Here is a 26,085-nt window from a genome sequence, read left to right on the forward strand (position 1 = left end):
TCACGCACTATCGGAACCTCATCAACTGACCTCGGTCTCTCTGAATCAACCCGCGTATCCATCACATATGCTACAAAACCCTTACAGCCCTGCTGTAGACACTTCCTTGCCCTAGCGGCCGAACAAAATGCTGACCCAGAATGTGTACCCTCGTCGTACACCGTAAGAACTCCCCTACTAGGGTCTCGTATGGTCACCAGCTGTCGCTCGCAGTTGATAACCGCTCCGAATCTGCTCAACCAGTCCATGCCCACGATGACACAGACATCTCCCATCGCAATAGGAACTAAATCAATCGGGAACCCAACACCGAAAATCTCGAGTACACACCCTCGGATCACCTCTGTGGCATATACCGCCCTCTCGTCAGCTATGGAAAGTCTCAGAGGTCGACTCAACGCCTCACAACTAACACTGATGTGCTGACTAAAAGCCAAAGATACAAAAGATTGACTCACACCCGAGTCAAATAACACCAAGGCAGGTACAGAACTCACAAGAAAAGTACCTACGCATAACATAATATAAGCACAATATCTCAACATCAAAATAAATACACAAAAGAATACATACCAACCACGACATCGGGCGCTGCGCGGACCTCCTCCACGGTCAACTGAAAGGATCTCCCTCGTGCCTTTGGTGCCTCGGCCTTCACTGGTCGGCTCTCAGTAGCTCTGATGGCAGCAGTGGCAGATCCCTGAGATGCTCCCTGTGCTGATCCCCACAGCTGCGGACACTCTGCCTTCCGGTGTCCGGTCTGGTTGTAGTGAAAACATACTGCAAACTCCTTGGGGAAATCCTTGGCCATATGCCCCTCCTTGCCACATTTGTAGCAAGACCCTGCTCTGCACACCCCATCGTGGCTCTTGTCGCAGTTGCCACAAGTGCGGCCCCTCTGGTTCCCTGATCTCGAATCAGCGAGCTTGGCCTGCTTAGCTACCGGCTGAGACTGTACTGGTCACCGATCCCTCCCCTGAGACTCAGCCTCCTCCCTAGCCTGGGTCTCCAGCTCTATCTCCCTCTTCCGGGAATTTTCCTGAAGCTCGGCAAATGTCCGGTACGTTGAGTTCGCCATGAACTCTCATATATCCCTCCTCAAAATGCTCAGATATCGGCTCATACGTGCCTGCTCGGAGGACACGTGCTCTGGGCAGAACATCGCCCGCTCATGAAACATCCTCGTAATCACTGTAACAGACTCAGTACCCTGCTTGAGGGTTAGAAACTCCTGGGATAAACACTCCCTCTCCACCTGGGGAACGTACTCATCTCAGAACATAGCAGTGAACCTCTCCCAGGTCACTGCAGCAAGCTCAACAGGCGTATAGTGAGCCGTCACAAACTTCCACCAATCCTTCGTTCCCAAGCGAAGCTGGTTCAGCGCGAACCGAACTCTTAAATGCTCTGGAGATGAGCAAGTAAAGAAACACCCTCTATGTCTGAAATCCACCTCATCGCCGCAATCGGATCCTGGGTCCCGTCAAACTCCGGTGGTTTTGTGTTGCTGAACTCTCGGAACAGCAACGCATCGCCACCCTGCGGCCTAGTCGCAGCTATAGCTGCAGTGGCCATAGCAACAGCAGCCTCAGAAAGAGCAGCGTACTTCTCATTAAATGTATCTATCAACGTGGTCTTGATAGACCCGAACATCTTTGGAATCTCTGCCCTGATGGCCGCAGCCACCTCCTCCTGGATGATCCTACAGATCTCCTCATTACTCGTACCGCTGGTCCCTGGTGTGTGGCGCGTCCCAACCAGGATCTCCCTCTCTCTGAAATACAACACAAGAATAAATATCAGGGACTCGCTCGAGTATGCTCACACTCGAATACTCCACCCTACTTGTCCCTTGGTACTCCAAGGATTCTTACTTGGACTGTGAACTGACCCGGTGTCATCAATAGTACGGGCCCAATACTACCATACACACTGCATCAGCATCCACCCCAAGTCCTCCTCCCAGAGTCCTAAATCACAAGTACTCTACTCTCTCTAATCATATGAGACTCACTAGCAGATCTCTCATAACCTCTTCGCTGCTACATAAACACTCTGAAGTATTCCTAGCAGCAAGACTCCTAGACTTAGGCATCACATATCAGGCCACTCTAGTCCTAATAAGAACACCTAGTCTACTCTAGCATGCATATCATAGCTCTTCATATAACATCTCACATCATATCTTATAACACTTATCGTAATGGTATTTTGGGAAATCACCGTTCGGGCGTTGGTTGTTCGTACACACGACTCTGCTCTGTTTGTCTCGTAAGTTCTTCTTTTGAAAACTTATTTTATTATCAAAATTTCCTCAAATCCTCAGTTTGAGTTCAGATACGCCCGAAGGTGCACCCGAATCCCTCAAACCAAGGCTTTGATACCAACTTGTAACACCGTAAAAATTAAAACAATTTTTCGCATTTTCAAACACATTTTTACAAACTCATTCATTCATAAAATGTCATAGTATCATGTCTTTGTTTCGCAAAATATCTCCCAAGATCAAAATACATAAAATCCCATGTATGTGTACGAATCAAGCCGGCTGCTTCCCGCGGTCATCACTGGTACCTGAAACACATAACACGTAACACTGTAAGCATAAGCTTAGTGAGTTCCCCAAAATACTATTCTAACACATAATAGCCACTCGAGGCTGTAACTCTGTCGACCCTCTGGTCAATGTGTCTCAGTGGGGCCCTCCAGCCCCAACTCTCTGTGGGCCCTCTGGCCCTAACTCTATAGACCCGAAAGTCCCAACTCTGTAACTCTGAATCATGCATATCACATATCACAATAAATCACAACACATAAATAACATGCAAATACACTGGCATATAACTCTATAGTACTCTGTCACATAACTCTGTTACCACACAAGGTAAAGTATAGTGAGAAGACTCACCTCAGGCGTCTCGGTAAATCTCTGACTCGATGGAAAATATTGCCTAGCATCCGCCTATTCACATAAATAAATACTCTTATAAATATAACTCTCGAGACTAGACTCAACCTGCCATTGGCACCCTCAGAAGGGTAAAAGACTATTTTACCCCCTCTTGTCACAAGGACTCCATTGATAACCAAACCCTAAAAGTCAACGATCACACTTTGACCCTACTCGCCGACTGCACCCTGGTGACTCGGCGAGTTCACACATGTCCTCTAACTCTTTGTCCCACTTGACACGCCGAGTCCTTCCCTATGCTCGACGAGTCATACCAGTCATGAATCGTGGGGCCACCCCGACTCAACTCGCCGAGTCTCAAGAATAACTCGGCGAGTACCGCCTTGAACTTCAGTCCTCTAACCCCCTCCTGACTCACTGCGTCATCCCCTAACTCGACAAGTCTACTCACTGAGCAATTTACGTGAAACCCTAACCCTAATCGTCGTGTCTCAAGAACAACTCGGCGAGTTCATGCCATGCATAAAATCTACTGACCTCCTGAGGTCAGATCTGTTTCCCCAAACCATAGATCTGGCCTCCCCAAGCATGAATGTCACGTAAAGTTCGAAACTTGATGCTTGTATAACCACAACAATGCATCAAAAGGAGATTTAGCCCCAAAAAATGGCAACCTAAGTCCAATAACCCTAAACTGATCCATAAAGCTCCAAGGGTTAAGGTCTTTGGACCTCTTTGAGTCCAGATCCAAGGCACAAACTCGAAGAGGGACCATTTGCTCCACATAATCACTCTCCAAAGGGGGTTAGAAAACCCTAACTCTAATGATCAACACCAAAACTGAAGGAGGTTCGAACTATTACCTCAAAATGAAGTCTCTGAACTCTGGAACTGCTTGAATCGCACCTCCTCTTTGCTCTTGCCACCTTCTTCTTGCTAAACCAAAGGTACAAGGATCAAAAAGTGACTTCTTCTCTCTCACAACGATTTGGCTCACTTAGGGTTCTCTCAAGGGACTGGTAGCCGCAATGGGAGGCTATAAGTGCCCTTAAATAGGCTCCAAACCCGGGGGATTAGGGTTTCATTAAACAGCGTGGACTCGCCGAGTCCACTAATGGACTCGCTGAGTCCACTAATGGACTCGCCAAGTCCGGACGTGAACCCGGATGAACATCCGCGACCCTACTCGGCGAGTCTTGGCTCCAACTCGCCGAGTTCCTCCACAAACTCCAAAATAATTAAATAAAATAATATATCTGGGAAATCATGATGTTACAAAAAACAAAAAAAAAACAAATAATAATAATAATTAAAAAAAATACAAAGATAAATAGGAATTTTGAAGGTCTACATGAGAAATTACTATACAACTTCAAAAATCATAATCTTTTGTTGTAAAAATCTTCAAAATCAATTTTCACTGAAATGAAAAAAAATAGTTTTTAAACAGGTGGGAGCGGGCAACACGACTTGCCATTAATACGGCGTGACACTCAAAAAATGTCAGTATAACGCCGGCTACACCACCCCGGCAGGTGTTATCCAACATTATGTTACGATGCGTTAGTGTGAACGATTGGAAACAACTTAATTTGGAATGAGATTCTCAAGATTGAACCCTTAAAAATGGTCATATATATATATATATATATATATATATAGAGAGAGAGAGAGAGAGAGAGAGAGAGAGAGAGAAAGAGTTCAAAATTTCCTAAGAACCCGAAAACTAAACGGATCTCACCACTAACATTTTTAAGATCTCGTTTTAGAGTTTATATATATATATATATATATATATATATATATATATATATATATATATATATATATATATATATGGGAGCGTTTAATCGAGAACATTTCTTATCGCGAGAACATTTGAGAACAAATTTGAAAAACACTATTTTTTTAATTAAAATTATAAAATAATATTCTTATAAATCAAAAAATATAGTTACAAACAATTAAAAAACCCACTAACTAATACCACTCACCACCCAACCAAAACCACCCACCACTACCACCCGTTACAAACACCCACCACCACCACCCATCACTAACCACCACCCAACCACCAACACCTGCCACCACCACCCACCTCCACCGCCTGCCACCACCACCCACAACCCCTACGTACCACCCATCACCACCACCCACCACCACCACCCATCACTACCCACCACCACCACCCATCACTAACCACCACCACCAACCACCAATCACCACCCATCACTACCCACCACCTACCATCACCCACCACTACCACCATCACCACCACCCGCCACCACCAACACCACCTAACCACAACCACCCACCTCTACCTACCACCCATCACCACTACCCACCACTCATCACTACCCACTACCACCAACCACCACCCACCACTACCACCTGCCACCACACCCATAACTAACCACCACCACCAACCACCACCCACCGCCCATCACTACCCACCACCCACCACCACCAACCCCACCCGCCACCACCATCACCACTCAACAACAACCACCCACCTCTACCGCCTGCCACCAGCACCCACAACCCTTACCTACCACCTATCAACAACACCCGCTACCACCACCCATCACTACGCACCACCAACAACCACCACCCACCACCAACAACCACTACCTACTACTCATCACCAGCACCCGCCACCCACCACTACCCACCACCACCACCATCAACCACCACCCACCCACCACAGTCACCACCACCCACCTCCACCACCACCCATCACTACCCACCAACTATCATCACCTATCACCCACCACCACCCGCCACCACCACCACCAACCATCACTACCCAACAGCCACCACCACCACCACCTACCACTACCCACCACCCACCACCAACCCCACCTACCACCCATCATTACCCACCACCACCAACCACCTAACCACCACAACCAACCACCAGCCACCACCCATCACTACCCACCACCACCAACCACCACTCACCACCACCATCACGACCCACCACCATCACTACCTAACCACAAGCACCTGTCACTACCCACCACCCACCACCACCCGCCACCACCATCACCACCCAATCATCACACACCATCACCTCAAATAACCACCACCCCGCCTCCACCACCTGCCGCCACCACCGCCACCCCCACCTATAAAGATTTGTTATTGTGTTTTTGATCCATTAGGTTTTCTCTTGTATATAATCACATGTGATTATATGTATCGAGTCACATGTGGTTATATGTATCGAATCATATATGATTTATATGTTATCAAATACATATAATCACATGTGATTAAATACACGTGAAAAACTAGTGAATTAAGAACGCAAAATGAATATTGTCCACGTAAATCATATGTGATTAGATACATATAACTACATGTGATTGTATGTATTTAATAAAATTTTATTTACGTGGGCCATATTTATTTTTGTGTTTTCGATTTAATAATTGGAATCGTGTATTAAATCACATGTGATTATATGTATTTAATCACATATGATTTATATGGACAATATTTGTTTTTATGTGTTGATTTAATAATTGTTCTTGTGTATTTAATCACATGTGATTATATATATATATATATATATATAATCATGTATGATTCGTATGGAAAATATTTATTCTTGCGTCGATTCAATAATTGTTCTAATATATTTAATCACATGTGATTATATGTATTTAATCACGTATGATTTATGTGGACAAGATTCATTATTTCTTTCTCAATTCAATAATTGTACTCATGTACTTAAGCACATGTGATTATATGTATCAAATCGCATATGATTTATATTGATAATATTCATGAGTCAATATATTTTCTTACGCATTTAATCATATGTGATTGTATGTATTAATCATATATGATTAATGTGGAAAGAAAAACTATTTAATTAAAAACGAGAATGTACAGAAATCATATGTGACTAAATGTACAAGAACAACTAATGAACAAGAATGTGAAAGTGAATATTGTCCATAATTAGATACTTATAATCTCATGTAATTAAGCACACAAGAACAACAACTGAATCAAAAACGCGAAAATAAATTTTTTCCACATAAATTCTATGTGATTAGATACATATAATCACATGTGATTATATGAATTTAATCACATATGATATATGTGGACAATATTTATCTTTTCGTTCTCGATTCAATAGTTGTTCTTGTGTATATAATCATATGTGATTATATGTATCTAATCACATATGATTTATATAGACATCATTATTTTTTGTCCGTATAAATCATATGTGATTAGATACATATAATCACGTATGATTATATGTATTTATTTACATATGATTACAGTGGACAAAGAACAATTATTGAATCGAGAGTGTGACAATGAATCTCATCCACATAAATCATATATGATTTGATACATATAGTCATATGTGATTATATGTATTTAATCAGATACGATTTATGTATACAATATTTATTTTTGCGGTTTCGACTGAATATTGCTTTTGTGTAATTAATCACATGTGATTATATGTATATAATCATATATGATTTGAGTGGACAAGATGCATTTTTTCCTTCTCGATTCAATAGTTGTGCTCATGTACGTAATCACATACGATTAAACCTATAATCACATGTGATAAAATATATGGGAACAACTGTTGAATCGACAAAGCAAAAATGAATTATGTCCACTTAAATCATATGTGATTAGATTCATATTATTACAAAGCAAAAATTAATTACCTCCACCACCCACTCCCACCCACCACCCACCAAAATCACCACATGTCACTATCACCCACCCATCACCACCAGTCACCACCACCCTACCTCCACCACCCACCGCCACCACCCCTACCCCCACCTATAAAGATTTGTTATTATTTTTTGATCCATTATGTTTTCTCTTGTATATAATCACATGTGATTATATGTATCAAGTCACATGTGGTTATATGTATCGAATCATATATGATTTATATGTTATTAAATACAAATAATCACATGTGATTAAATACCCATGAAAAACTAGTGAATCGAGAATGCAAAAATGAATATTGTCCATGTAAATCATATGTGATTAGATACATATAACTACATGTGATTATATGTATTTAATAAAATATTATTTACGTGGGACGTATTTATTTTCGTGTTTTCGATTTAATAATTGGTATTGTGTATTAAATCACATGTGATTATATGTATTTAATCACATATGATTTATATGGACAATATTTGTTTTCAAGTGTTCATTCAATAGTTGTTCTTGTGTATTTAATCACATGTGATTATATATATTTAATTACATATAATTCGTATGGAAAATATTTATTCTTGCGTTGATTCAATAATTGTTATATTATATTTAATCACATGTGATTATATGTATTTAATCACATATGATTTATGTGGACAAGATTCATTATTTCTTTCTCAATTCAATAGTTGTACTCATGTACTTAAGCACATGTGATTATATGTATCAAATCGCATATGATTTATATTGATATATTCATGAGTCAATATTTTTTCTTATGTATTTAATCATATGTGATTGTATGTATTAATCACAGATGACTAATGTGGAAAAAGAAAAACTATTTAATCAAAAACGTGAAAATGAATCTTGTGTACAAAAATCATATGTGACTAAATGTACAAGAACAACTATTGAACAAGAATGTGAAAATGAATATTGTCTATAATTAGATACATATAATCTCATGCAATTAAGCACACAAGAACAATAACTGAATCGAGAACGCGAAAATAAATATTTTCCACATAAATTCTATGTGATTACATACATATAATAACATGTGATTATATGCATTTAATCACATATGATATATATGGATAGTATTTATCTTTGTGTTCTCGATTCAATAGTTGTTCTTGTGTATATAATCATATGTGATTATATGTATTTAATCACATATGATTTATAAAGACATCATTATTTTTTGTCCGTATAAATCATTTGTGATTAGATACATATAATCACATATGATTATATGTATCTAATCACATATGATTACAGTGGACAAAGAACAATTATTGAATCGAGAATGTAACAATGAATCTCATCCACATAAATCATATATGATTGGATACCTATAATCACATGTGTTGTATGTATTTAATCATATATGATTTATGTATACAATATTTACTTTTGCGGTTTCGACTGAATAATTGCTTTTGTGTAATTAATCACATGTGATTATATTTATATAATCATATATGATTTGAAGTGGACAAGATGCATTTTTTCCTTCTCGATTCAATAGTTGAGCTCATGTACTTAATCACATACGATTATACCTATAATCACATGTGATAAAATGCATGAGAACAACTATTGAATCCACAAAGCAAAAATGAATTATGTCCACATAAATCATATGTAATTAGATTCATATGATCACATGTGATTATATGTATTTAATCATATGTGATTAGATTCATATAATCACAAAGAAAAAATGAATTACCTCCACCACCCACGTCCCACCAAAACCACCACCCATCACCATCACCACCACTTGCACCCACCCACCCACCACCACCCATCACCACACACCACCACCACCAATCACCACCACCCCAACTCCACCACCCTTCGCCATCACCCCCGCCCCCACCTCCAAAGATTTGTTATTGTGTTTTTGATTCATTAGGTTTTCTCTTGTATATAATCACATGTGATTATATGTATCGAGTCACATGTGATTATATGTATCGAATCATATATGATTTATATATTTTTAAATAAATATAATCACATGTGATTAAATACACGTGAAAAACTAGTGAATCGAGAACGCAAAAATGAATATTGTAACGTAAATCATATGTGATTAGATACATATAATTACACGTGATTATATGTATGTAATAAAATATTATTTATGTGGGCTGTACTTATTTTCGTGTTTTCGATTTAATAATTGACATCGTGTATTAAATCACATGTGATTATATGTATTTAATCACAAATGATTTACATGGACAATATTTGTTTTGACGTGTTGATTCAATAGTTGTTCTTTTGTATTTAATCACATGTGATTATATATATTTAATCATATATGATTCGTATGGAAAATATTTATTCTTGCGTCGATTCAATAATTGTTATAATATATTTAGTCACATGTGATTATAAGTATTTAATCACTTATGATTAATGTGGACATATATTTGTTTTAATGTTCTTGATTGAATAGTTGTTCTCGTGTATATAATTACATGTGATTATATATATTTCATCACATATGATTTATTGAATCAAGAATGTGAAAACAAATCTTTTTCATATAAATTATATGTGATTAAATACACGAGACCAACTATTGAATTAAAAACACAAAAATGAATATTGTCCACAAAAATTATATATGATTAAATACATATAATCACATGTGACTATGTGTACCTAATTACATATGATTTATGTGGCCAAGATTCATTATTTCTTTCTTAATTTAATAGTTGTACTCATGTACTTAATCACATATGATTATATGTATGAAATCATGTATGATTTATATTGATAATATTCATTTTTGCATTTTTGATTCGATATATTTCTTATGTATTTAATCGTATGTGATTGTATGTATTTAATCACATATGATTAATGTGGAAAAAGAAAAACCACTGAATCAAAAATGCGAAAATAAATCTTTTGTACAGAAATCATATGTGACTAAATGTACCAGAACAACTATTAAATGAGAATGCGAAAATGAATAGTGTCCATATAAATCATATCTTATTAGATACATATAATCTCATGGAATTAAATACACAAGAACAACAGCTGAATCGAAAACGCAAAAATGAATATTTTCCACATATTTTCTATGTGATTAGATACATATAATCACATGTGATTATATGCGTTTAATCACATATAATATATGTGGACAATATTTATCTTTGTGTTCTCGATTCAATAGTTGTTCTCGTGTATATAATCATATGTGATTATATGTATCTAATCACATATGATTTATATAGACATCATAATTTTTTGTCTATGTAAATCATATGTGATTAGATACATATAATCACATGTGATTATATATATATATATATATATATATATATATATAGGGTTAGGTTATTTTGTTTTTACTAACTACTGTGTGCCAGAATACACAGATCTGGACCATCAGATGGAATATAATCAAAGGTCATGATCTGAGGGTCTATGATAGTAGAATATGATAACATATACCATATAATCACACAAATTTCAACATAAGGTCATTTTAGTCAATTAACCTATATTAAAAAAGGAAATTTTCGGATTTTAGGGATGATTAATTTCTTTATTTTTAAAAATCTGAATATTTTAAATTAATTCAAATTTAAAAATCCGATTTTATTATGCCAGAATGATAGAATGTCAACCATAAACTAGTAAATATATTTTTCGATTTTATTCTGTCAGAATGACAGAATGTCAACCATAAACTAGTAAATACATTTTGAAAGACTACACAAAATCGATTCTTGAACTAATAATATATCAAAAAATTACATTGTATGATTGTGATTCATTGAATAATAACAAACATTATGAAAGAATAACAAGTATAATTCTTAAAAAATAACAAGATTCTTAAAAAATGAGTGTGATCATTATTTAATTCATTCTTCAACCCTTTCCCATCAGGTCTTCAAGACATTCATGAAGCCATTTCTACCAGAAATTCATTGCCAAGTAATTTGTAGTGATACACTTGTAAAACCTGCACATTAAACATACAAATAATTAACTACAATTCTATCAGAATACAACAAATAATATTCTTACAAAATAAACTATTCTGCAAGAATATTCTTTAAGAATTTGTATTATCAAGAATATACCCAACAAACAAAATAAGGAACTAGCATCAACCTATTCTGACAGAATAAGGAACTAACATTCTTCGGGTTCCCTGTGTTTCTTCTCGATATGCTCAATGTATTTAACTGCAAATTCTGACAGAATAAGAAACTAGCATCAACCTATTGTTATGAAAATGGCATCCAACCCAATCTAAATTGAGTTATATAGTTCTGAAAAGAATAAGGAACAAAGTGAAGTAAAAACATTAAAGATTTTTAACTATTTTTTCATTGAGGCATTTTATCGAACACATGGAGGCCATGACAGAATGTTGTTTCAAGAAATTACCTGTGATCAGATTAAGCATATCATGCACGCTAGCACCATCCTAACATCCTCATCGGAGTACAAATACATAGCGACTGTGTAACAAAAACAGAAATAAAAACAAAATTGTTTATGCAACTTGATTAGATTGTGATTTAAAGAATAAAGGACAGCTGAAATCAACGATTGAATCAATTAATCGGACCTTTCGACCAGCACGACCACTTCTCCACAATAGTGTTTTGGAGGTTTTGCAATCAATGCAGAATTTCTCTTCACAACTTACCGATTCCTGAGAAATCAAAACAGAAAGAGAAATAAAACAATAAAGAACTTATCTTCGAGCTTTGAAAATATCAATTACCGATTGACGATCGAGTGTGTGTATATACGATTTCTATTGTGTTGATTGTTGTTTTGTTTCTGGAAATCAGAATCCAAAATCAGATACCTGAACTTGAAATCAGAATCAGAGAGCTTGAAGGATGACTGAGAATTGAAGATGGAAGGGGAAAGAACCCTAACCGAGGACAAGGGTATGTGGATTACCGGACCAGAGAAATATTGATTCCTTGAATATAATACACGATGCAAGAGAGACTAGGTCAAAAATATTGATTTTATTTCCTTAATTGCGGGATTTCTATTGAATGATTCCTTAATTAAAAAGTACAAATGTCCAGAATACACTTATATGATTTATTTAATTGTTTATTATTTCTTGAATTTTCATTGGTGCATTTAGGCACACAATACTTGCTAAAAACATTTGAACCTAACTCTCTCTCTCTCTATATATATATATATATATATATATATATATAATCATATATATATATATATATATATATATATATATATATATATATATATATATAATCATATATGATTATAATGGACAAAGAACAATTATTGAATCGAGAATGTGATAATGAATCTTATCCACATAAATCATATATGATTGGATACATATAATCACATGTAATTATATGTATTTAATCAGATATGATTTATGTACACAATATTTTTTTGCGGTTTTGATTGAATAATTGCTTTTATGTATTTAATCACATGTGATTATATGTATATAATCACATATGATTTGAGGTGGACAAGATTCATTTTTGCCTTCTCGATTCAATAGTTGTGTCATGTACTTAATCACATACAATTATACATATAATCACATAGGACAAAATACATGAGAACAACTATTGAATCGACAAAGCAAAAATGAATTGTGTCCACATAAATCATATGTTATTAGATTCATATAATCACATGTGGTTATATGTATTTAATCACATATGATTAATTTGGATAAATATTTGTTTTCGTGTTCTTGGTTTAATATTTATTATCATGTATATAATTACACGTGGTTATATGTATTTAATCACATATGATTTATATAGACAAGATTCATTTTTTTTCAAAAAAAATCATATGTGATTAGAAACATATAATCACATCTGATTAAATGTATTTAATCACACATGATTAAAGTGAAAAAAACAATTATTGAATCGAGAACGCGAAAATAAATCTAGACACATAAATCATATGTGATTAGATACACATAATCACATGTTATTATATGTATCTAATCGCATATAATTTATGTGGACAATATTCATTTTCGTGTTCTCGATTCAATAGTTGTTCTCGTGTATTTAATCACATGTGATTATACGTATCTAATCACATGTGATTATACGTATCTAATCACATATGATTTATGTGAATGGGATTCAAATTCGCATTCCCAATTCAATAGATGTTATCATGTATTTAATCATATGTCATTTTATATATTTAATCACATACGATTAATATGGACAAAGAACAATTATTGAATCCAAAACACAAAAATGAATCTTGTGCATATAAGTCACATGTGATTATATCACATAATCACGTGTGATTTAATACACGAGAACAATTAACAAATCGAGTATGCATAAATGAACCTTGTCTGCTTGTCTCACTAGAAAACAAACTACATTCTGCCTTTCCTTGTTCACTCTACCAGATTAGGGTATCCATGAACAATAACATAAAACAAGTAAAGCCTACATAATAGGAGAGTTAGTGTAACTCACCTCCTTGAACTTGAAAATTAGCTTGCGTCAGCAAGATGGATCATTTCCTTTCTGAGAACCTACACAACAATTAGAACATTATTAAGCTTGTGTTTTGTTGTATTACTCTTATAAAACTTATGTATATATTTTTTAATTTTCTGTTTGTACCCATGTAGTGCTCTTTTTGGGATCTATTTTCTTACATTTCAACCCATTCTTAAATTTCGATAAAATAATATTGGTAAAGTTCCCCTTTTACCTTTTCATGCAATTAGATGTATTTAATCACACACGATTAATATGGACAATATTTATTTTTGTGTACTTGATTAAATATTTTTTTATCGTGTATATAATCACATGTGATTTTATATGTATTTAATTACATATGATTTTTATGCACAAGATTCATTTTTGTTCATATAAATCATATGTTATTATATGCATATAACCACATGTGATTATATACTCAAGAACAACTATTGAGTCGAGAAATAAACAATGTAAGTATATGGTTAGATACATATAATAACATGTGATTATATACATCTAATCACACATGATTTATGTGAACAATATTTATTTTCGAATTTTCGAATTAAATAGTAACTCCCATGTATTTAATCACATGTGATTTATATGGACAAAAATTCATTTTTCTTACTCGATTCAATAATTGTGCTCGTTTACTTAATAATATTTGATTATATGTATCTAATCACAAATGATTTATAGGGATAAGATTTGTTTTATCATTTTCCATCAAATATTTTTTTGCATTCTCGATTTAATAATATTATAGGGATAAGATTTGTTTTATCATTTTCCATCAAATATTTTTTGCATTCTCGATTTAATAATATTTCGCATGTATATATTCACATGTGATTATATGAAGTTAATTATATATGATTAATACGGATAATATTCATTTTCATATTTTCGATCCATTAATTTTTCATAGGTAATTTAGATTTTTTTTATCAACAAGTAAATTTAATATAATTATGTACTAAAAAAATTATTTTTTCTATCTTCCACCCATGCAATCCAACTAAATATAATTTTTACACCTAATAATAATCCAATTTAAGCCAAAATTTTATTTTATAGTATTATTATATATAATAAGTTTTTATTATTTTAAAATTATAAAAATATTAACATTTTTAATATAAACAATGAATAAAATTGATTTTTATAATCCTTGTTAAATTTTATTTATGATTACCAAAAAATAATAGTTACATGATGATGGATAAATAAAAGGAAAAAATTATAAAATTTGATACGTGCTTTTCTTTTTTATTAAAATCGAAAGACCACCTTTGGATGTTGAGGAGAATCAAACTCATGAAGTAATTGAATGGATTTATACATTTATTTTTCCTTATCTTTTTAACATATATATTTTTTTCTATTCATTTTCCTTATCTTTTTAACCTATTTTTTTAACGGCGGTGCATAGCCTTAGGTGGCTTCACGAATCACAAAGCTTAAATCCAACATTTCATCTCTTTAACCATTCAAACTATCTTTCCACATATATGTGTATTTTTTAATTCTTGTTGAATCATATATGTGTGGTATGAATATATTATCTTAAATCACGAAGGAACCGAGTTTGAAAAAAACTCGAATATCTTTCGCTTGTATCTAAGGTTTTTATTGAGCTTGAATCTCTCTTTCTGTTTGGGGATAAACTTTTTGGCGGTATTTTTAACTGAGATAGGCAGGAAGTACGAGATGGTGGATGAATTTGATGCTAAATCGAAGGAAAATAGGGTTCAGATGTTTGATTACTTTATTCACAAATTATTGAAGATCATTTACATGATTTTGGCTCCAATGTGAAGTGTAAATCTGATAAGGAGGCTAGTAAGTAGGATGATAATGGACCGAATTCGACATAGTTATAGGAAGAGAAAAACACATAGAGAGAGAGAGATACCAGGAGAAAGGAGCTGACTGTTGCTGAAAATCATGAAGCCTGACAGAGAACGAAGGCGGCGGCGGTGCCGGAGAAACGACAATAACTCCATGATTTCCGATAAGAGCTTGTCGTCGACAGATTCGATGGCGGCGACCGGTGAAACCGAATCTTGTCGCCTTCTTCAGATCCAATGAACGTGATAGGAAAATGGTGGCCTTCTAGTTCAGATCCTGTAGAAATTTGGTGGTTAGTGAAATGATATCGTGGAATATGAATTCTGGTGGAGATATCTCGCCGGAGATGACTAATTGACATGTAAATGTGTTTTTTGTTGTGTGAATTCAAAGCTTACAATCATATATTCAAGTCCTCTCTCCTCCTTCTATTCTCACCTGCTAGACTATCAAACACACTATCATAAATGAAGACCAAAACCTTTTGACAAATTAGTTTGGTGATGAAGCAAACGATTTCTACTTCAAATCCGATGAGATCCATTGAAACGAGATATGATGGGGGCTAGACGAGATCCGGTGGCGGTGGACGGTGTAGCAAGATCTGGTGACGTTTTGGGAAGAGTGGAGGTAGATGAAGGTAGTTTTCGATGTTAGGTGGTGGTAAACAAGCAAGTCTGGAGTGTAAAAGCGGCAGTCGGGTGGTTTCCGACGGTGGGAGGCAGAGGGAGACGACAAACAATAAGATCTGGGTAAGGTGAATAGGCACAGGTCTGGTGGCTCTGGTGGTACTACAATGGTGCCGACAGTGGTGGTTTGGTAGTGGACCGGTGGTCCAATTCTAGAGAGAGTGTAGGGGAGAGAGAATGTACGTGTGTATGAGTGTGTGATGGACATCAGATTATTTTAAAACAAACATGCGTGTTTGTTGAATTCATAGGCTAAAAAATGTTCTCACGGGAAAAATGTTCTCATTGGAACATAAACTCTCTCTCTATCTCTCTTTCTCTCTCTCTCTATATATATATATATATATTCAAATGTTTCTCACATTTATTTTATGCTAGAATGCACCAATAGAAATTTAGTATTAATTATATGTATATTAAATGCTCTCCATACTTATAACTCATTTTGATGGAAACTAATTAAATTCGTCATTAATGTCAACAATAATATTCTTTCAGAATGAATCATATCTAGAATAATGAGAGTATATTCCAGCAAAACGATAGTGTATTCTAGTAGAATACACTCTTGTTCTTCATATTCCATGCAACTTTATTGCATTTTAAGTGAGTGAGTCCTGAAACAAAATACGAACTCATTTATGAAAACCTAGATGCGAATTCATTTTGAAAGAATGTTATTGCTGACATTAATGATGAATTTAATTACTTTCCATAAAAAGAGAATTATAGCTATGGATATCATTTAATATACATATAATTATGGAAATTATTTATTATTTATATTTATTTAATTAAATAATTATTTAATTTACTAAATTTCTATTGGTGCATTCTGGCACATAATAAATGTAAATGTAAAAAACAAAATAACCTAGCCCTATATATATATATATATATATATATATATAGTAATATTAACCTTTTGAAACATCGACAGATCCAAAACAAACATAAGGAACATTAAAACATATATGAAAGTGGAGTGTTTTTTAATTATTATTATTATTATTATTATTATTATTATTATTACTGTTTACTGTTTTTATTTGATATTTTATCTTAGAGCATATGGTATGGGCAACTTGAAGTGGTGTTATAAGAAGAAGCAACAAGATGAGGGGGTAATGTTCATGGTGTTATAACACCATGTTAAGAAGAGAGAGATAATTTGACAACCAATAGGTGATCACGTTTCTTCTTGTCATGAAGACAACCAGAAGCACCACAACAAAATGCAACAAGAAGGGGGGGGGGTGGTGTTTTTGATGTTATAATGACGTTATGGGCTGCCAACTCAGCCACAACAAGAAGCAACACAACCCACACCGTATGCTCTAATAAGTTTTTAATCCATATCCATATCCTAATAAAACAGTGCAAATATGCCAAGTGGCAATTGCTCAACCCTCTAGAACTTCTTTTCCCACCTAAAGTTGCTAAGTGAAGTTCCAAAAACTCCTTTGTGCCTTTTGATACACCTTGGATTTTAAATCTAGCCTACGCATCTCTATTAACTAATTATTGATTACTAATTCCTAATTTTCAGCAAACCCGATTATTTTCAGCAAACCCGATTCTTTTCACGAAGCTAACGGCGAGAAATCAGGAAAAAATTATCTCAAAGGTTGAAATCCTCAAAAGTTGAACTTTTGATATTTGTTTGCAATAGAAACAGGGGAGACAGATCAAGGGTTTGCTCATGGTAGTTATGGGTGGTGTTTGTTTTCACCACCACTCACCCTTGAGTTCACTGCCATCACCATCTTAGAGTCGTTGCTCTTCTCTCTATAAACCCTATAGCCCTAAACTCCGCCGCCACCACTGCTACGTTGCTGCTAATATTCTCTTTAATAACCCTTGACACCGTTGTTGTTCTTCTCTTTCAAAACCCTAAAACACTATCGCCGCTTTTTGAAGAAATATCCTCATATAAAGGTAGTTTTTTTCTTGATTTTTTGTTAATTATGTGCGTGATAAAATCGACTGTTAAACATCAATTTAAAGTTGTGGACATCTACTAAACACCTGCATTATTTGTGTTTTGATGTCCCTTTTATTTTCGTTTTCTTTTGGTGTTCCGTTGATTTTCGCTTTTTGATTTCCCATGAATTGCAATGAAAGAAAACGACATGAAGATCAGAAGACAAAACATTGAAACAACGTATTTTAAGTATTTGTGGTATTGAACTAGCAATGTTGTTGTCTCAAGACTTTTGAATGTCTTTGTAGCTTCAAGTTTTGAAGGTCATGCTGTAATTCATTCGGAAAGTTTAGACAGTAGGTGGTCTACAGAAACTCCACTTAGAACCATATTGGTGGTTCAAGACTACAAAATTAGCAAAGCAGGTATTACGACTGGAGTTTATCATGACATATTGTATTTTACTTTTGTCGTATTTTGTATTTTTTAAGACATGTTTCAAATTTGACAAAATAAACCTTATGTTATGGGTTTGTTGATTTACAAATAGACTAACAACAAATGTTGTATCTATGACATAAGTCCCTCATTTTGATCTACAACATGTTGATTATTCTTCTACTTCTGGTGCATTATTAATCATGCTTTGTTATGGTTGTATCATTAAATTAAATTATAACAAAAAATTGTTTATACTTGACATGCTTATTTATTGTACTTGATTAAATTCTTTTAATATAAAATGGTTGTATCATTAGATTAAATTAATTTTTTTTAGAATGTGGTTTCTAAAAAATGGCGGTTTTTGATGCTTGAATGGTGTTATTACCCATTAAATTCTTTTAATATAAGTTGGATTTATTTAGGTAAACTGTTAACTTAGTCATCGTTGGAGTTTTCGTTTTCTTCTTTTGTTTCATGTGTGTTGTGGTGGGTGTTTGAGTGTGTTTACAATCACAATAATTTGATACTAATGATAATTCAAAATATTTTTTCCTAAATTCTACAAGTTATTGAGATATATGAATACAAAAGAGCCTTTAGTTACCATGTTGTAATCCTCCTATTAGTTTTTCATCTCATCCCAATTAATTGTGAAGAAAATTTTGGTAATACCCAAAATATCCTTTCAAATGGTAACTCTAAATAGATTGGATCACATGTTTTTTTGTCCTTACCGCTTCTCTTTTTATTCATTCCCATTGCTTCTACATTGTCTTATTTTTTTTAAAATCTCAAACTAAGATGAAAAGGTGACTTTTTTATGTGTTAAGCATGTTGGCACAGATTGTTCTCTTATAAGCATCATAAACTTCTCTACAATAGAGTATGTTGATGTTATTAGGTATGAAGATACATGGATTCAGATGTCCTTGATGTACTGTCAACTTCGTATCGTTAACTTTTTTCACTTTGAAATTAAACATTAGAGAGATGGACAAAAGAAATAGAGAATACGATGTGTTGGAAACTTCCTTGGGCACACCAATGCCAATTGATGGAAACTTCGTAGGTTTCGGGACTTGGCCAGGAACCATTGGTTCTAACCTAGATTTTCTTGATCCTTGAGCATTTCTACTTATTATAACTTTGTACTTTGAAAAAACTATGGGTAGTTTTCTATGTCTTCTTTATTTTTAAATGCAAGAAATAACAATGTTTCCACTTCTCAAGTTTGATGGCTGAAATTTATGCTTTTTGTTCCACTTTTTAATAGAAATTTTTCAGATCACCAGACACAATATATGGTCAATGACAAGACACTCATCATGTACTAATTTATGTATTATAATTAGAATTTGTATTACCGGTGGAGTTTTGATTGGGTGTAATTGGATTGGTAACCGTAGTCCATCTTTCTATTATTGCTCTTATTTCATTTTAATATTTTACATTTGTTTATTAGCCTTCTGATTTGTGAATTAGATTTTGGTTCAAAATCACATCATGAGATGCATACTATTCTCATTTAATTAAAATTAAATGTTGTTTTTCATTCAAGATCTATCAAAAGAAAGAAATAACTCATCTAATTAGAATTAAATAAAAAATATGAAGATTAAGTACATGGATGGATATGTATATAATACCTTACATAATTTGAAAGATAATTTAAGATGGTGGCTTTCTATTAAAATTCATAAATCACTATAGATATGTATATAATAACATATTTAATATCAAAAACCTCTATTCCTAACCACTATTCTTAAATATTGTATAGATTTTTTTTATTTGTTTACACAAAATTGTATGACATTACTTTCTTTGTTTGATTTTTTTCACTATCATAATACTAATATGTTTTTTCGTGTCTAAGAAACATTGATAAGATTTGAAAGTAATATTGAAAAATTAGACTTTTATTCCAAGAATATCTTAAGTCTTTCTAAAAAAATTATCTTTAAATTCCAAAGACAATTTCTATTGGATGTATGTTTTGAAATGACTATTAATAAGAGTAAAGTATAATTGTTATCCAAGGTTTGTTTGTTTCTCAAATATTATGATTTTTTATCTGGTCAATTGTGTATTGCTTTATCTAAAGTTCAAAATAGAGAAAAAAAAATTAAATTGTTAATTTTAGATAAGGATGGTAAACTAACAAATAAAATTTTCAATATTGTTTATAAAGAAGTTTTAAAAATTTATAAACAAGTTGTATATTTTTATAGCATCTTTTATTTAATTATAGCAAATCACATTTCATTCATCATTTTAATTTATAATTTATTGTGTTGTGTTTATGTATGTTTATTATATTACCGTCATGTTTAATTTGTCGTATTCATGAATATTGTGTTTTTTTCGTTATACTCAAATGTATATTACACCATGCAAAGTCTTGATTTTATCAAATATATGAACTTACAAAATGTAAATGAGATATTTATAATTATGTATATATTTATTTTAAAACAAAATTATAAACTTACTGACGGAACGTCTATCTTTGTAAATTAATTAATTTTGCAAATATTTGATAAGTAATTATGATTTCTAATTACAAATAATATTTTTTTTTCTCAACCGTGGTTTTCACGGGTTTAAACCTAATGTATTTATAAGAAAAAATAAAACCAATATCAAACGGTAAGTATGAGATATGTATCAGAAAAATCTATTAAATTTTTGAATAATTAATTAAATCAATAGTGATTATATCTTTAAAAAAATGTAACTCCAATTATATTCTACCAGTCGCTTTTGTTTCCATATTATAGCGGGGATCTATAAACTCTACACATAATATTTTAGTATGTTTTAAAAAGGCACTTAAAAATACAATCTCGCAATCTACTCTAATAAATAAAGGTTTTTTTTGCCACATGTCACATTCTCATTAAGTTTGCCAAATATCATTTTGTGGTTATTTTGAATCAATTTTTTTTCCACATGTCAATTTATGAGTTTTTCTATTTTAATAAATTCTACATAATACTTTAATGTAATAATTACAATAAATATGGTAATAAATGAATACCAATTTAATTAATAGACTTACCTTCTTATTTCAAAATAACCAAATTAAATCTCATTAGTTTATTCTTTATATTTATTTAAATTTAAAAGATAAAAAATCAATTTTAATAATTCATTATTTTTATTATTATCCTATAAATCCAAAGTTCTTAAATATTTAGACATTTATCTTTATTTGATTTTTAATTATCCCATGTAATACATGGGTCTTACACCTAGTTATATATATCAAACACAATTCACAAGGATCATCATTATCATTATCAATGAGAGAAATTCGAAGTGGCCGCTGTAGACCTCGTAAGAAACCTATTGATAGTATGATATCTTTTTTCACCAAGATACCCATAAGGCCAAGGACCCAAAAGATCAGAAAGCTCAATAAATCTCTTCTACAAATATTCTATCATCAACCCAAAGTAGCGAGGTTAAAGAGAAGACTTTTGTAGCAACAGATCATTCTTGTTTGAGTGTTTACCAAGTTGATGTTTTGCCATTGCTTTCGATGATTAGCATCCCATGACCTATCCCAGATCTTGATACCATTATTTTGGATAAAAGTCTCATGATCAATAACCGTTGGGAGGATATATTCGACTTTTAACGTTTGATTAAGAGAAAATTAAGTGTTTTATTCTACTAATCTTATATGAATAACTACGTTTTTTAATTGGTGGACTAATTTTCATGCAATTCATCTCAAAATTATCCTAATGTTGAGCTTACATTTTCGGGTTTACTAACATCAAATATAATCAAAGTAAAGAGAAGATTTAAGTGTGGAAGGTATTTGGTTGCTTTCTTTCCAATTATTTAAGATAAAACAATTTTTTTTTCTATTAAAAGTCGTTAGAAGATTTTAGGAATCTTAGTTAGAGGCTTATAAATATACTTTTAGTTTTTTCACCCAAACTTGTAAATGAGGATATGCTACTATGTGTGCAATTTTTGTTAAAGCTAAACTTGGGAAATATAATAATAATAATAATAATAATAATAATAATAATAATAATAACTCATTAACCTGTTAATATTTTCATATATCACTATATTTTTAAGGGAAACGATAAAGTCATAATATTTTTGATCAGTTTACAGTTTAATCTCAATATTTATTTTTTAAACAAAAAAAGTCTCGATTATCTAATTTTATACGACAATTTGTCATTTTCTATTGAAAAAAAAAATAAAAATTGTTTCGTTAATTTGGACAAAATATAAATTAATCGGAATTTTTTGTTCAAAAAATAAAAGTTGGAATTAAATCATAAATTGACCAAGATTTCCCTATTTTGAACACATACATGTTTTAGTAATTAATAAAGCTTGATAATGGTGACCTATTGTTCTATGTTTATTAAAGAAAAGCTTAAACTAAGATCATTTTAATGCCGAAGCAATCAATTGTTATAACTGAAACCAATTATACAATATATTTATGGCATAATTTCGTATATACCTTTGCTAAACATCTAAATATCGTATTTGTCTGACCTAAGTTCTTATAATATCATATTTGCCCTTCTTAATGTTTTTTAATATCATATATATCCAAAACTATTTTTTTTATACTTTTTATTGATATATAATTATTTTTCATAATCATAAATCATTATAATCAAAAAACATTTTAAATTGACAATATTGCCCTTGGTATTTACTACCTCATATCACGATTGCCCAATGCATCACAAATCACGATTGCAGCCTTCATATCAACAAGGTCGGTTCTTCTTGTTGTCACACACACATCAACGATCGCACCAGATTAGAAATTCCCCCTATCGTCTCACACATGCATCACATATCACAAAAATCTCATTTGGTTGCTATGATGGTCGATTGATAGATGATCATGATGTTTAACCCTTCTGCCTGTGTGTGTGTTTTTTTTGCCTTCTCGCTGTGACGATCGATTAAAAGAAGATCATCATGTTTAACACTTAGTTATCTGGTAATTTTATGGGTTTCTTTGTCAATTAAACATTCAGTTTGGGATTACAACTAATGAATAGGTCATATATACATTTGGAATCTCGAATTTTTGAAGTCCCTGTATCAATTTCACAATTCCATTTCAACATATGCTCTTCTTTTAGGCCATGACCCAAAACCACATGCTTAATTTTGGTTTTAGATTTTTTAATTTTTCATTTATACAACCGACAACAGGTGGTGTGGTGGTGATTTCCAGTTATGATGCATTTTTGGTATACATGTGTTGTTTTCAAGTTATAAAAATATTAAATATATAAAAAGGGAAAAGAAGATGCCAAGGCTTTACTGCCATTACTTCCATATCGCCATTTCCACTTCATCATCAAGTCACAATATTTTCTACAATTCGCTCTTCTTTCGAGTCTTTTTGTTGTTCTAAAGATGCATTTATGGTAATTTTGCACGAGGAGAAGATGCAGAAGTCAATAAATATGGAAAGAAGAAATGCATCACTAAAGAACAAGAACCATAACAGTAAGCAATTTGATTCTTAACCATTATAGCAAAATTGCATTTACTTATGGTGTCTTAGCAACATGTAGATATTGACAAACAGTAGGAGAAAGGGAAGGGGAGAAACTGATGATGATCAACAACGAAATTGGAGAGATGGGAAATAGGAATAGGGCTGAATCGATTACCAGATGCATGCGTGACATGTTTGCGTGCAACAATAAAAGCGAATAGGAGGCTGCGATCCCAAGGAAGTATTAATAGGGAAGCCACAACAACATGAGATAGGGATAGGGAAGCTGCGATCGTAAATCTCCTGTGAACGTGATTGTTGTATAGAAAACTAGGCTAATACTCGCGCGTTGCGCAGAATACAATAATATATTTGAAATTTTTACAAATATATATATTTTAAATATATCAATGACATTGTTATTAGCTTTTATATAATAATCTTATAATAAGTTTGTTTTGAATTGTATGATAATGTAGATATCTTTTAAAATTGTATAATCCTAAGTGTCTTAATGACATGTACCTGTAGGTTACTTATGAATAAAAATAAATATAATATATGATTTAATGATATTTATAGGTGTTGTTATGGTTAATTAATTTTAAAAAGTTTATTTGCTTAAGGTTTTTAATTTTTATCATCATAATTATTTAAAACATCAAACATTGTTTTGTTTTTAAAGACAACAATATAATTTTTGTATATAATTTTCTTTTAGCTATTGTTGTTGTAAGTTATTTAAAATAACATATTTCGAAACTCTTATTTATTTTAATTTGGTTTAAAAAATTTAATGTTTTTAAAATTTATTTGATGAATACTGTTAGTTTCTATGATTATAGTTATTTAAAACAAAAACATTGTTTTTCCTTTTTAAGAAAATATTATAGTTTTGTTATATAATATTACTTTTGACTATTCTTATTGTAAGTTATATTTAAGCTATTTATTTGAAAATTATTAATGATTATAAAAAATAGTTTCATGTTTTTTTTTTTTGTTAATTTAGGTTTAATACTATAATTTATAATCAACTATTTATAAAACAGTCTCTCGATTTTTTTCAAATTTAACTGAAAATTTGATTTAAGTTATTGAAATTTATAATTTAACTTTTTTGCATCAACTCATAATTTATACAAATGTTGTGACTTTAAAATGATAATTGCTCTTTAAACTAATAAGTTATAGAAAGTAATTAATGTGTCATTAACTTGTTTCCTTATATTTTCAAATTTTATTATGTTTCCTTCAATATATATAATTCAAAATTGACATTTTTCTTTTAAAGTTCATTGTCATTTTAGGCATAATGGTTTATATAAAAAATAATCAAACTTTATAGCTTTTTATTGACAAACTAAAAAAAATGTTATATGGTCAAAATATAATTATTTTTCTGTAGTTTGTTTTATTAATATAAATTGAATTATTATTTATTCATCATTTTGTTTGTATATATATATTTTGAAATTTTATTTTAAAAAATACTTAAT

General features: G+C 32.3%; 1 long non-coding RNA gene across 9 annotated transcripts; it reads right to left on the reverse strand.

Moving 5' to 3' along the window:
- Positions 1 to 11,387: 11,387 nt before the first annotated feature.
- On the reverse strand, positions 11,388 to 17,017 carry LOC145066274 (uncharacterized). 9 transcript variants are annotated; one of them, XR_013688720.1, is made up of 7 exons: positions 16,425 to 17,017; positions 16,091 to 16,302; positions 12,581 to 14,216; positions 12,261 to 12,478; positions 12,077 to 12,150; positions 11,798 to 11,880; positions 11,388 to 11,645 (listed from the first exon to the last, which is right to left on the reverse strand). It is a non-coding gene; the product is annotated as an uncharacterized LOC145066274 (long non-coding RNA). The 9 variants fall into 9 exon arrangements; XR_013688719.1 differs by having other exon boundaries at positions 12,261 to 12,347; positions 12,507 to 14,216; XR_013688713.1 differs by having other exon boundaries at positions 12,261 to 12,347; positions 12,420 to 14,216.
- Positions 17,018 to 26,085: the final 9,068 nt, after the last annotated feature.

The sequence above is a fragment of the Lactuca serriola genome, chromosome 8 (assembly GCF_051521515.1).
Source record: "Lactuca serriola cultivar US96UC23 chromosome 8, Lser_US96UC23_V15, whole genome shotgun sequence".
Taxonomy (NCBI): Eukaryota; Viridiplantae; Streptophyta; class Magnoliopsida; order Asterales; family Asteraceae; genus Lactuca; species Lactuca serriola.